Source organism: Callospermophilus lateralis, unplaced genomic scaffold (genome assembly GCF_048772815.1).
Source record: "Callospermophilus lateralis isolate mCalLat2 unplaced genomic scaffold, mCalLat2.hap1 Scaffold_124, whole genome shotgun sequence".
Classification (NCBI taxonomy): domain Eukaryota; kingdom Metazoa; phylum Chordata; class Mammalia; order Rodentia; family Sciuridae; genus Callospermophilus; species Callospermophilus lateralis.
Window position 1 is genome coordinate 238321 of NW_027512424.1, and position 15107 is coordinate 253427.

Below are 15107 nucleotides of genomic sequence, written 5' to 3' on the forward strand. Positions count from 1 at the left end.
TGAACACATGGATCTTTGGGGTACATTCCAGGTCATGACGATAGCAGCCTGGGTACCCTGTATTTTTATTTATTTGCTGAATTTGGTAGCACTTTTTAGGACATCCCTATGATAGATTATTGTTCAAAAATATTTATGATCAATTCTTCCCCCATCTTCAATGGTGGAATTTAAATCCCTCATCCATCAAAATTTGATCTGAGCCAAGTAAAATGATTTGGTCTTGCCGCAGTCTCTGGCTGGGCACAAATCACGAGTCTCCACACAGCTTGTAGATTCAAACAGCAATTCTTTATTCCCCAATCTCACACCGGCCGTCTACAAACACGTTCTTGGGGAATCCACGTTCTCTGCCCAAATCCACTTCTGCCCAAATCCACAACTCTGCCCAAATCCACTCCACATGGGCTTCTGTCTCCCCAAATATACTGTCTGACCCTAAGCACTCAAGAGGAACTCAGCAGCAGGATACGCCCTATTCTAAAGGGGGAACACCCTAATCTCCTATTATGCTAAACTGCCCTATTCTAAAGGTGGAACACCCTAATCTCCTATTATGCTAAACTGCCCTGTTCTAAAGGGGGAACACCCTAATCTCCTATTATGCTAAACCGCCCTATTCTAATGGGGGAACACCCTAAACAAGGATCCTGCCCTGGTCCTTGAGCAAGGTCACCTTTCAGAAGTCCTTCCACTAGACAGCATGGGAGTAAGGTGGCAAGGAATTTGTCATACCTACTTGGCTGATGGCTCCCAGCATGGTCTCATGATAGGTGAACTATGCTTTCCCCTTGAATTGGGCTTGGCATATAAATTACTATGGCCAATGGGATGTTAGCAGATTTGACTCAATTAGAGATCTGAGTTAGGTTTGCATAGTTGGGCTTGAATTCTTATATTTCTCCCATTCCAATGCTCCTACGTCGGCTTGGACCAAAAATGAACATATAAAAGATAGCCCTGAGACCAACCTACTGTGAGGATCCGAGTCCAGTCAAATCCACTGCTTGTTGCAGAGGTGCCCAGTCAACCCCAACCTAGGTCTGCTGACTTCAAGCCCATTTCTAGTGTGGCTTTAGGTGATAAATTTTGGATCTCTTTGTTATGCAGTACTACATAGCAACAGCGAACTAAAGATACTACACATATTGGTTTTTAAGCATAAAAAAATCTTTGTTTTCTTAAACGGCTTCTTAAAAATAGCCAAGTATTCTCTTCAGTCTGCAGTAATGATCATCCTAAAATGCTGAAGGTGATCTGCTACAAAGTACCAGGCTGAGGTTCAAAATAATTAAGTTAAAATTCCAACTCTTCTATTTACACATTGTATAAGTGTGGGTAAATAGAAAAACCTCCTGAATGTGTTCCCCTAGCTGTGATATGAAGATAATTTCTATCCATCTGCTCTCTAAAATTAAAATGATGAACCAATGAGCCAATGAATCAAGAGTGCTTTGGTAACGTTCTGAATAAATAAATGTGCAGAGCATTTAGAACTATGCCTTGTATATAGTACATACTCTCTGGGTGTTTGCCAAATAAGCAAGTATATGCATCCACTGTACAATCTCATTTTATTCAGCAATGTTTTTAGCATGTGCACTGCAGTGAGCACAGTAAATCACTGTGGAGTAAGGAGAGTGTCAAGGAAACTAAGACAATGGTCTAAAAACCAGATGGGAAGGTCAGGAAAAGTTTTACAGAAGAAGAGAATGATGTGAGATATTATTATTACATGCCACATTGAGTTATAACAATCTCTCTCACTCAGACGCATAGATGTATACTGTGCAAAGATTGTCATGAAATTTCTTTCATAAGATCTGAGACATTCATTGAGAGAATGACACCCCCTCACTCACTTCACAGTAGATAGTTTTACTTTCCTAGCATACACAAAAATAAATTGATGGAAAAGATGGAAGGGGAGAGAAAGAGACAAAAAAGACTCTTGGAAACAGTATAAATCAACTTGACTGAAACTGGCATTTTCAAGAAAACTGGATTAACTTTTGTTTTGTTTGGGTTTGGATTGCATGAGGCCCATTTTTCATGCAAAAGATTTTAAACTTTCCAATTTATGTTGTCTTTGTCCAAATGCATGCTCTGATCTTCCAAAGAAAAGGTTCGTAGATCATTTTTTTCAATCAAAATCTATTTACATAACTATTGTTATTTAAAGCAGGACTCCATGATAGATACCAGAACTACATTTCAAAGTGTGACTTCAGAGGTCGAAAATTCGAACATGGAAATTCACGCACTAATAGCGTCACTAATGATCTTAATGAAGACAAAAATCAAAAAAAAAATTAAGAGGGGGACAAAGAAAGGGAAAAGGTTAGATTTGATAATTGTTACAGACTCAATCAACAAACATTTACTGAGAACCTATATATGCTGAACGCCAGACCTTCCTCCCTACCTACCTAAATAAAAGGTGGTTCCTGTCCTCCAGAAGTTAGCAAATGCACGCAGAAGACAGACAAGGATATGGGTGATTATGATTAAATCATAGGCTGGGAAAAGAGGCAAAACACTGAAGAACTTGACAGAGGGTTTAAAAGCTTTACAGAGCCCATTCAATCAGATACCATACCAGGAAGCACAGGGTAGGGCCTTTTAAACAGAGACTAGTTTTATGGAGTTCACTCTGCCTATACTGTGAAATCTGGACCAGCAAGAAGGGATGCTAGAAGGAGATGCCAGTTAGGAGGCTGTCTAGTGATGAATTTCTTAAGACCCTCTTTCCAAAGAGTAGCCCCCTTTGCATTGCCATAAAGTAAAGCTTAACTCACTGGAGACGTTAATCCAACTTTCCTTGATTGGTTCTCAGTTTTCCTACATTCAGTTTTCTTCAGCCAATATTAAAGAGCATTTGTCATTTACAGTCTTCTCTCCTAATGTAATTTCCTTGGCTTTTTATCCTTAACAGTCACTCCAGGAAATTTGCACCACTTTAAGGGATGAGTGGCATAAAAAGACATTAACACAAAGCAAACAAAAAATAGGAGTAATTCAAAGCCGAACTCTGTTTCTCCAGGGAAGCAAGAAGGCTTAGCAGAAAGAACATGGAAGAGGAATGCCAAAGCCGGAGGTTTGGGTTCAAGTCCTGGTGGCTGCTCATGAGCTGTACAGCTGACATGAACATTTATTCTCTCTCCAGCATCAGCTGCACTACCTGGGCCAGGTAAAGGTTGGGTAATTATTCTCAAGCATTTTAAATTCTCAAATACTGTGATTCTGAGAAAATTAAGAGTTTGACAGCCTATTCTGTGTCTGTACTAAGCACTTTCCATGTTTTGCTCTACTGGGTCTTACCCTCACTCCTGTGTGCTGCACACCATCAGATCTCCTGTACAGATGGTGTACAGGGCAGCCTACAGATACTGACCATCCTGGTCAAAATGATAGTAAGTAGTAGGCATAATCACCAAAAGAGCCCAAGCCTAGCTTACCTCAAAACCACTATCTGTGTTTTTAATATCATTTTCTCACAATGTTATAGGCATATATGATAAGTGTAGAAATTTCAGAAATATGCAATTAATATAAAGAATCATACTTTGTTGTCTTAAATCTGTGCCTAAATTTTATAAGATTATGCTAGTTTTTATTTTCTTCTTGGTCTAAAAGAAGAAAAAAATTTATGTCTTCCTTTTTTTCTTGTACTTAAATATTCTTTTAGTTATATGGTTATTGTCATTTAAAGCAGGATTCCATTATAGATACCAGAATAACATTTCAAAATGTGACCTCAGGGGTCTAAAATTCAAACATGGAAATTCATGCACTAATAACGTCACTAATGATCTTAATGAAGTCAAAAATCAGAAAATAAAATTTAAGAGGGGGTCAAAGAAAGGGAAAAGGTTAGATTTGATAACTGTTATAGTCAATCAACAAACATTTACTAAGAACCTATATATGCTGAATGCCAAACCTTCCTCCCTACCTAAATAAATTCTACTAATTCTTCTATAGCTTCATACCATGCTCTGTTTACTAAATGTTGTTATGAGCATTTTTTTCCTGTTAAAAATCTTTGCAAATATTTTGTGGCTATCAGGTTTTTTTAAAAGTACTCCCCTGTTTTTAGATATTTAAGGTGTATTTTCATAGGGCTTTATTTTTTAACATAAATAACACTGTGTCAAACATCTTTCAGGATGATTTTGGGCAGATTATTTACAAAGGGCATAAAATATTTTCTGTGGTCTTATTACATATTACCGATATGCTTTGCTGTTAAAAAATATCTAATAATTCACCTTCCCATAGGGACCTACAAAAATATCTGTTGCATTCTATCTCACTGATGTCAATCTTTTAGTTCTGTAAACATTATAGGCAATGTCTTAGCTTTTTCACTGCTGTGACTAAAAGACACAACCAGCACAATTATAGAAGAGGAAAAGTTCATTTCAGGGCTCACGATTTCAGAGGTCTTAGTCCATAGAAGGCTGGTTCCTTGGGGCTCGAAGTGAGCAGAACGTCACGGTGGGAGAGTGTGGCAGAGAGAAGTAGCTCACATGGCAACCAGGAAGCAGAGAGAGAGACTCCATAGCCACGCCCCCAATGAGCCGCTTCTTACAGCCTCAACCCACCTGTCTCCAGTTACTATCCAGTTAATCCCATCAAAGATTAATTTACTGATTAGGTGTTAAGACTGTAACCCAGTCATTTCTCCTCCAAACCTTGATTGTCTCACACATGAGCTTTTAGGGGATATCTCGTATCCAAACTATAACAGTCAAAGGTATCTTTCTTTTCTATTATCTTTGAATTTTAAATACATAGAATATGTTTTTATGTTTATTGGTGATTTTGACTTCCTCTCTAATGAAGGGATTGTCCACTTTCTACTGGGATTTCAACCTCTTACTATCAATGGAGTGCTTTCCTTATATATCAATACCTTCAACCTGTTGTCTATCATGTTTGTCAATTGGTATGTCTTGCAAAACACCTCCAGTAGAAGAATTGTGTGTTTTTTGGTTCTGTTACTAGAGAATATAAATATAAATATGCATACCTTACAAGCAGAAATCTGTGTATGAAAAACTGACACAAAAGATTTTTTAAAAATTCAGTCCATCTGGAGGATCACTCAGCCTACACCATGGTACCAGAGGCTACAACATGGGCAGTATAGTGTGGTCATTAAGGTTTCCAGCAAACTCCTGGGACTGAGTGTCCCTGGCCCCGAAGTGATTACACCGCTTCTGGACTTTAATGACTCCAAGCAGTTCACAAGCAAGAGGTTGACCACCTTCTCAGCAGGGAACTGAATATCTGGTTACCGCATGCCGTCCCTACTGACTGGCCACAGCTGATGTGATGGCAGAAATTTCTCTCCATTTCATTTATGCAGTAGAGTTCATTGACTTGTTCTGACTTTTGTGTTTTCTAGAGTCTTAACCTTTTCCTTCATACTAGTGAGATATAACCTGAATGCCATTCATTCTTTTGCCCATCCATTCTTTCAAATAAATACTTATTGCATGTCTGTTATTTGCTTGGCACTTAAGATTAAATTAGTAAGTAAAGAAACCAAATACAATCTCTGATTTCAGGAAGCCTAGAGAGAGGAAAGGGCATCACAACCACCTAGTCACACCAATAGAGGCAGCAGGTGCCTGTTCTGCAAAATCACAACAAGAAATAAAGTTAGAAAGAAAATCTGAGGGATCCATCCAGGACCTTAAATGATAAGGAGCCAATGAATATTATAATCAGATTTGGCCTTTAGGAAGATCTTCCTGGCTGCTAGGTGGATAACAAGTTTGGGTACATGGGACAATACAACATTTGGAGCCTACTGCTGTGGTCCAGGAGAAGCAATGAATTAGCTTCTACAATGCAGACACAGAGAGGAAGTTAGAAAGATTCTTCTCCAAAGGTTCTTATTACTTCTTTGCTTCCTCTGCATTGTTGAAGCAGGTCCCTGGCCTACAACTGAGAAAGGCAAAAGCACTCAAAAGGAGAAATATGGGACACACTTCTGAATGAAGTGCAAAAACCCCTTGACATGCCCTTTTCCTAGAATAAGTTTGGTGGTAAGAAGCCAGCAACTCAATGCATTAAAGCTAATGAATTTCAACACTTCTTTTCTCATGTTTGGTCATGTTAGTGTCTCTTTGTTTGTCAGAAAAAAAGCAATAAAATCACCACTCTCCTTCAGATAGAAAAATAACATCATGCTGGGAATTTATTCTGTCGTTCAAAAATCTCTTTGGGGGCTTTCAAAATGTGTTCATTAATTCATAATATGTGTTTGTAAGACGTCTCCTATGTACCTGGTATTTTTCTAAGAACTGGAAACATAGTGATCAAGACAGGCAAGATTTACACTCTTAGAAATTTATACTCTAGTGGGGAAGATAGACATGTATATAAAATAGACACTCAATAAGTGAATATAAGCTTATATTCATATTTATAATTTTAGTGATAAGTATTGTGAGGAGTTAAAATATGGCCTTGGATAATGTAACATTGGGAGGAACTAGTGTAGATACAGGGATCAAAGGGTAGAGGTCACATTTGAGCTGAACCCTAGACCTTGAGAGGGAAGAAGCCAGATAAAGGTCTGGGAAAGATCTTGGGAAGAGAATTTTTAGAAGAGAGAAAAAGAAAGTTTGAGAGTTTTGTATTTCTCAGGTTGTTCTAGCAGTGGACAAAACAACCCCAAATTTCAGTGGTATAGTACAACGAGAGCATGTTTCTCACCTAGAAGAGATCATAGTCTAATGCAAGTCTCAGTGTGGTGGGAGGGGTGTCCTGTTCCACATAATGGCTGAGTCTCAGATTCCTTCCAAAATGTGGTTCATCATATTTAAGGACTTTCCTCCTTCATTCAAGTAGCATATTAGAGAAAGAGAGCAAGAGAGAATATAAGCTTGCACATGGGCCAGATCTGGAAATGATACGCATATCTGCTCTCAGTTGGCTACAACTCAGATACCTGTGAAGGAGACAAGGAAATACATGTGTGGCTAGGACTAAATGAGAAGAAATTTGGTGACTAATAATCTTGACATGCCTCCTGGTCATGAAAAGAGGATGAAATTTATTCTAACCGGCAACAAGTTTACATAATACATATTATTCATTCTTGGAGAAGCTCACGCTAACTGCTGTATGGTGAAATCCTAGAAAGAAGTAGAAACTGGCAGCAAGACCTGCTTAAGAAATGCTTGCATTGGTTTCAGGCAAGGAGCTGCATGAGGACTTTAGCCATGGAGATGATGAGCAGTGGTCAGATTCAGAACATGTTCTGAAGGCCTTGCTGACACAACTTGCTCATAGACTGAATGTTAGTCTGAAGCACTCCTGGAGAACTCTAGTTTGGGATCTGTGTCCAAAGCAAAGTGGTGAAATGTATATATACTCAAGGTCAGAAACACTGTGAGCATGCACCCCTTTATGTAACCTGTTAGCAGTGTGCCTTCTTTGTTTGGCCTCAGATGGCATGGACAGATGTAGGGTAGAAAAGCTCAAAGGCTGATGGATTTGGTGAATGAAATATGAAGTCACTGTACTGCAGCCATCTGAGAGAAAGGCTTGTAGAGTTGGGGCAGAAGGTGTGTGTAAAGAAAAGTGCATTCTCAAAGTCAGAAGAAGGGGCTGTCCTAGGGAAGCGCAGTAGGACTGTCTGGCAGAGCAGAATGCACTGTAGAGGTGTGTGGTAATAAAGTGAGATCACCTTCCTTGGGTGAGGGTTCTCTCTGGAATTCCTCAGCAGCTTAGGTTCAGGCAGACTAGAGGAATAGTTGGATTTCATCAGGTCAGATTTTAAGCAGATGAGTTTAATGGGGGCAGGGAGAAAAAAGGATTAAGGTTGTATAATAATGATTTTGGCCTTACCAAAAAGAAGTTTTAGGCTTTGTCCTGGCTCCCTAGAGGTAAGCTCCACTGGAACTTTCTCAGTGATAAGAGGCTCCCTTTCGCTCACAAAGAATTCCTCAAACTCCACCTAAAAATTTGTGTAAGCAAGACGAATCAGGTTGGAACTGGCCACACCTGAGAGATTAGAGTGGGGGCTAGCTTCTTCAGAAAAATCAACCACTTGTTTTTGCTTCATGTGGTATTAATCAACCTCAAGGCTAAGTGCAATCATGGAGGCAATCAATCAATCAATCATGCCTACATAATGAAGCTCCAATAAGCTCTAAACACCAAAGCCTAGATGAGCCTCCTCAGTTGGCAGTACACTATGAGTATTGTCACTCATCAGTTCTGGCAGGATAATGTTGCACAAGCTTTGAAATTTGGAATTCTCTTGGACTCTGCCGCCTGAATCTCATCATTGGGCTGATTTTATTGTATCTTTCCCCTGGAATATACGTATAGTGTGTGTAACTATAGCTTTAAACGAGTTCTTTGAGTTTTCTAGCAAGCTTTCCAACCTGTGGATGGTTTGGGGAATGCCCTTTGTGTGTCAAGATGTCCCCCCACCTTCACAAATTCATGTTAAAGTCCTGTTAGAATCTCAATATGTGAACTTATTTGAAAATAGAATTATGTGATGAAACTAGGTAAATTAAGGTGAGATTATACTTCAAGGCCTCTAATCTGATAGGATTGCTGTCTTTCTAAAAAGGGAAATTTGCACATAGCCTTACACACATGGAAACAGGATGAGCAGACAAGAGCAGAGATTGGGTTGATACCTCTAGAACTCCAAAGGCTGCCAGCAAACAGGCACAAAACAGTGTCATGTGGTGACTCAGAACCAGGAGACAGATCAGTGTCCTGGGATGTGCAAGATGCAAGATGCAGTTAGGAGAGTAGATATGCTCTAGCCAAAGGTGGTATCAGCCTCCAGTCTCCAGCTTCAACTTTAGTCCCCATCCAGTTCCATTTCAGACCTCAATTTGACCCATTTTTGTCCCCAGGTCTCTTCCATAGGCTCTTTTTATATGCAGGCCACACAAAGAAGGCACACTGCCAACAGGTTCCATAAGGTAGTGCATGCTCACAGTGTCTCTGACATTGAGTATATATGCTGGATCAGAGTGTTTCTGGCCTTGACTAACCATAACATAGTTGATTCCCAGCCCTGGCGACACACTAAACACAAAACAAAGACTTCCAAAATTCTTGGTGAGGGAGCCTAACTACAGCCATTTAGGGCCTGCCCCAACAATACATCCCTTTAGGATTCCCCACCATACAATCTATGTGTCTGAAGTCTTCCACAATGATCCCTTAGGAGGAGGGCAGAGCCCTGCATCCAAAGGCCACAATAATGGTACAAGTTGCAAAACACACACCAAAAGACAAACACCATCACTTATGATTACTAAAAGCCATTGTCAATTTCATCTCTTATTGAAGTGGCAATAAAGTATGTTTCCCAGCCATGTCCAATTATCCAGGGACAGATTGGATTCACCAGGGTTGTCCAGCAAAACTCACAGACATTTCAGTACATACCCAGCAGGTACCTCTGGTATAGGTGTGTATCCAGTTCACAATGGTGTTGGTGAGGACACACCCACAGACAAAAGGACAAAGCAATTATATGCATTGGCACAGATAAATCACATCCATCTGGAAAAAGGCATGACAGCTTTGAATTACAGGAAAGCACATTGGCCACCTGTGGTGGCTTCCCTGGACATTGATACCATACTCATACAGCTTAGTCCTGAATTTCAGGAGGCTTGGTCTATACCAGCATTAGGAAGCTCATAATTGGCCAAAGGGAAATAACAAACATGTCCTATAAGGTCCCATCTATGGGACCTGGCCAAGTCACATGTACCTGGGGTTGGGGATGGGGGCATCCCCTAGTTGCAAGGAAATCACAAACCAAACCTTTTCTCTAAGGGGCTAACAGGGATATCCAATGAAGATGGAGGGCCATTTTGTCCAGGGCCATGTCCAATCCACATTTCACCCCCTATTTAATCCAGTGGGAGCAGACAAAAGAACATTCCCTTGCTTCCCCAACCCAAGTTAAAGTACAACATCCTTTGCTGTCACCTAGACCTGTAATGATGCTGCTGTGAGATGCAGCAAAGCTCCCACAGGAGCTGTCTACCTTGTTGGGAACACTCATTCAGAGCTCTCACAACTTCCCACAGGCACTGCACCCACCCTTTCATGGAAAGTGGGTTGACTAGAGTCCTAAGTCCTTTCTTAAGCAGGTCATTATATCTATCTTGCTGGCAGCCTGTGGGTGGTATGGGACATGCAGCTCCCACTAAATCTGTATCTGATTTGTCCATTGCTGCACGTCCTGATCTGTGAAATGGGTACTTTGTGCACTCTCTATTGTGATGGGTTGGCTGTACAAGGTCAGCAACACATCAGGAAACAAATTGTTCATAGCACACTGATTTGCTTGACCAAATAAGGTCATATCCAAGGCAAGCCTGTAGCCATATCCAAGGCAAACTTATCTGTCAAGGCAAAAATGGTCCTTTCTGAATTCAGAAATGTAGTCAACCTGCCATTGTGTTAGAGGAATGCATCCCTATGTTATCTGGCCATCCATGGCTCCAAAGTGTGAGGGGGTGGATATTCCTGAGCACAAACCACACATGCCTTGCAAGCCTCTACCAGGGTATCCCACGTTAAAGGCAGACCCCACTGTTTGACTACATTCCACATAGTTTTCACACTTGCATGCTATAGGTGGTGATGCAGCCAAATCGCCAAGTCAGTAGGAGGTCCCTGTTCTAACCATGGCATGATAGCCAGAGCATCTGCTTCATCCTTCTCTGGGCTATTCAGGGGGCATGGTCAGTAACACACCCAAAAGTCACCAGTTCCTGGTGGCCCAACTCCCAGAGCCCTTGCCACAGGACTTGTCCCCAGTACACAGCACAACTGTTGTACATTGTATCAGTATCAAATGAAGACAGTGTGTGTTTCTGCTTCCACAGACAATACCATCCACACAGGTAGTTATCCAGGGCTGGAATCATTAGTTTACCAAACACTGAACGATACTGGTCTTATCTCCAAGGCATGGACTTATTTCTGGTTCACCTTCTTAGATCATAGGCTCTAGCACCTCTCTCTCTTTTGGCCCCTGCCAGGTTTTAATACACTTGGGTTTCTTGGCCCCTCTCAGCTTCTAACACATCTGGGCTCTCTCTTGCCCCCTGTCAGTTCCTAGTACACTTGGGCTCTCTCTGGCACACTTAAGTCTCAAGGTTGTACAGGATCAATAATATGTAACATATGGGGTGGCTTTCCCCTATCAGCTCACAGCACCCCTAAATCTCACAGGCTTAGCAACAAAGCAGTCAGGGACTCTCTTGACCTCTGTCCAAATTATTTTTCCAAGTCCACCAACTCCAACTCCATTTCACTGGTGGAACGTGGTAAACTGGGTTACCGAGGCCAGCTCTGCTGGCAGCTACCCATTGGAGTCATCAGCTGCTGCTGTTTCATTTTCTGCATTACCATTGGCTGGACTTGCAGACATTAATCTTATTTCTCTTCCTTGGACCATGGGGCGGCTAAGGGGTAAATTCAAGGTATAGAAATTTTCTTCTAGCCATCATACTCTGGCCCTCCATGCCTCTTCCTTACCTTGTAACTCTCTCATCTTGGTAGTCTCTGGTAAAGCTGCATCAGTTTTTGCTCTCAAAGCTATAAAAAACATTCATCTCATGGCCCCAGTGGTTGTGCACATGGTTCCTTGGGCATCTCCATGCCCTCGTTGTCCTTTGCCATGGTATGATGCCTGGGCTCTGTGGCTCAGTTCAGGGTCTGCTCTGCTGGGTCCATGTTCACCACAGGGCAGCCAGAAGTCTTCTGTATGCTCACAGGGCATCCATCCACTATATCCCAACTCTACATAGGAGTTCAGGCTGATAGGACGTTGGCAACCAAGTGATACATGCTGCTTTGGGGCCATAGTTCCCTCCTGTTCATCCAGGTTGAGGAATCTCTCACCTGCCAAACATCCTGTCAAACTTCCTGCCAACTACACCAACTGTCATGCAGGGGCTCTGACCTAGGAAACAGATTCAGGGTCCTGGGAGGCAGAAGAAGATGCAAAATGCAGTTAGGATGGTAGACATTCCTTATTCAGAGATGGTAACAGCTTTCAGCCTCCAGCTTCAGCTTTAGTCCCCAGCCAGTTCCATTTTAGCCCTAATTTTGACCCCATTTTTTGTTCCCGGGTCTTTTCCATAGGCCCTTTTTATATGTAGGCCAAACAAAGAAGGCACACTGCCAACAGGTTACATAAGGGGGTGCATGCTCACAAGATAGTGCTTATGACCTTGAGTATATATGTTGGATCAGAGTGTTTCTGGCCTTGACTAACCATAACATAGCCAGTTCAGCTCTGGCTGCACACTGAGAACATAACAAAGACTGCCAAAAGACTTAGAGAGGAAGCCATTTTTGGCTTGCCCCAACAGATTCTTACAGTCCTCAGAAGAAACCAACCCTGCCAACACCTTGATCTCAAATTTCTATCAACTAGAATCCTGAGACATTAAATTTTTATTGTTTGAGCCATCCAGTCTGTGGTACTTTGTTACAGTAGCTCTAGGAAATTCATATCCCCCAAACTTGGAGTTGATATGAGAAATCTAGGGCAGGATTAGCAGTATAAAGGATTGTGTCCCTAACCTCACAGTTTGGCCAACTCCAGGAGATGTCTAAGCTGGCAGAATATGATGACATGCAGAGAGTTGGATAGTGACAAAATAGTAGGAGTAATAGTTTGAGGGCCCCAATGTGGATAAAGAATTGTACTTGGTACACCAATAGGAGTGAGATTAAAAGGTTGGGTTGGTGACCAAAGGACCAGGTGCTTGCCATATAGATTTTTGGAAGTGTTACAGTTACTGGTGATGTTGCTAACTAATATAAGACAAGGGGAAAAGTGGCTGAAGTGGGATGGAGGAAATCATCATCTGAGGTAAAGAGGTAAAGGAATCAAGACAGTCAGATGTTGAACAGAATCATCTTCATAGATATTGATGTTCTCTAAGGTGGTGAGAAAGGGAAATCAGGCACCGCAGTCTTTAACAAATGAGAGAAAAAAACTCAGTGCACTGTCAGTGGGTGAAATCCAGAAGGAAAGGTATTGGTAGTGATGACTGATAACTCAGACTTTAGTGGAACTTGAGCAATGATTGAAGAAGGAGTGAAAATGACTTAACAGGGTCAATAGGGAGGGACCAAGAAAGAGACCTACCCCCCAACTCTTAGTACTGGGGAGGCCCTCATTTGTACTAAATTATGTATTTATTAAACTGGATGCATACCCTGAAGATTAGGGGTAATCAAAAAACTATTTTCTAAAGTTTCTGTCTGCCTAAACATAAAGGTCATGTGGGCAATCCCAGATGTCCAAGACACAAAATAGGAAAATAGCATATTCTATACATCTAGAAGGTAGGAGAGCTTGGATTTGAACTCTCCATGGATTCAGATATAACACTTATCTTAGACCATTCAGGCTACTATAGCAAAATACCTTAGACTGAGTAATTAATAAACAATAGAAATCTATTGCTCACAGTTTGGAGACTGGGAAGTTCCAGATCAAGTTACAAGCAAAGAAGCTGTCTGGTGAAGGCCTATTTCTCACAGAGATGGCACCTTCTATGTGTTCTCACATGGCACAAGTGGCTAAGGTGCTCCTTTCAACTTCTTTATAAGAACACTAATTCCATTTGTGAGGATGGAGACCTCACAACTTAATCTCTTTCCACTGGCCCCACTTCTTAATACTACTACATTGGGTATTAGGTTCCAGCATCTGAATTTTGAGGGAATGCCAACATTCAAACCATAGAAACATCTTTACAAATAAAATTACCTGCCATTCTTCCAAGGGGAGAATTATACTTCCCCATCTCATTGACATTGGACTCTGGCCAATAAGATGCAGACACAAGTTAGGTACTTCACTTCCCTGCAGTAATTTCAGGGTGATCACCACATTCTATTTTCCATCTGCCAAAAGACCAGCAATGTTCCAGGTGGATGCAACTCTATCCACAGGAGTTCCAGAATTAGATAATCCAGAGCAGAGACTCAGTCACCTACAAATGAAAATCAACATGAATGTAAAATAAAATAAATGTTGGTTGTTAAAAGATACAGAGACTTTGGAATCATCTGTTACTGTTGCAGAACCTAGCTTATCCTAACTTGTACAGAAAAGAATGGAGTACTACTTGAGGTTTCAAATTTGGCTACCCAGGCAGTTGGAATGGTAATGCAAGAGGAAGAAATGTTTTCCTCTATAATTCTGTTTCTCCCTGCCTCCATCCAGCCTGAGGATGCTGATAATTACTCTCTAATATTTCTCCAAGGCTTAGTATTTCTGAAAATGAGTTTTGCAATGATATTCTTCCATGCTAAATGCAGCCCCCAAGATTTTGCCCCTTTAATTTTATTCCAGAGGCAGCCCTTCTGCCTAATTAAAAGATGAAAAGAAGATAGAAAGGGGGAACATTTATAGGCCCCAAATATCACAGGAAAATGTCTTATTGCCATCCAGAGCAACTTTCACAATGTCCACAAAACAGAAAAGTACTCTAGTAGCTCAGCACTAGGAAAAGAATATACCAGTGGCCTGGAACAAGTCATTTTAAGACATGTATTGTTTAGGCTACAAATTCTGGAAAACTTTGCCTGTTTCTATTATACTTTGCTAGTTTATTCTTGCTCAACAGCCATAAAAATAATGTGAACAGAACAATGCCTCATTTCCCCTAGAATTATGTCCTCTTTCTTAAAATTTTCCCAGTAACCATTTTCTTACATCCCTCAGGCAAGAGTTTATGCCATAGCAGTCCTGAAAATAGAGCCCTTACACATTGTAACATTACCCCATGCCCTTCCATGAGCTCAGCTGATAACCATTCCCTCATTAAACTTATCTCCAGGAGATGAAGAAGGCACCTGTCCATTTGTTCAGTCCTTACTCCTGTCAGCCTCCCTTCACTTTGTTTCTTTATCAAGTGTGTGCTGGAGGAGCTCAGCAGCCAGGCCCAATGTGCAATTGCTGATGGTGAGTTACTCCTTCCTCTACAAATGGAGCAGCTGTGCAGAGGCTGCTGCAGGAGGCTGAGGAGGAGACCAGCCTCACTGCTCCTTGGAGGCTCAGGAAGCAG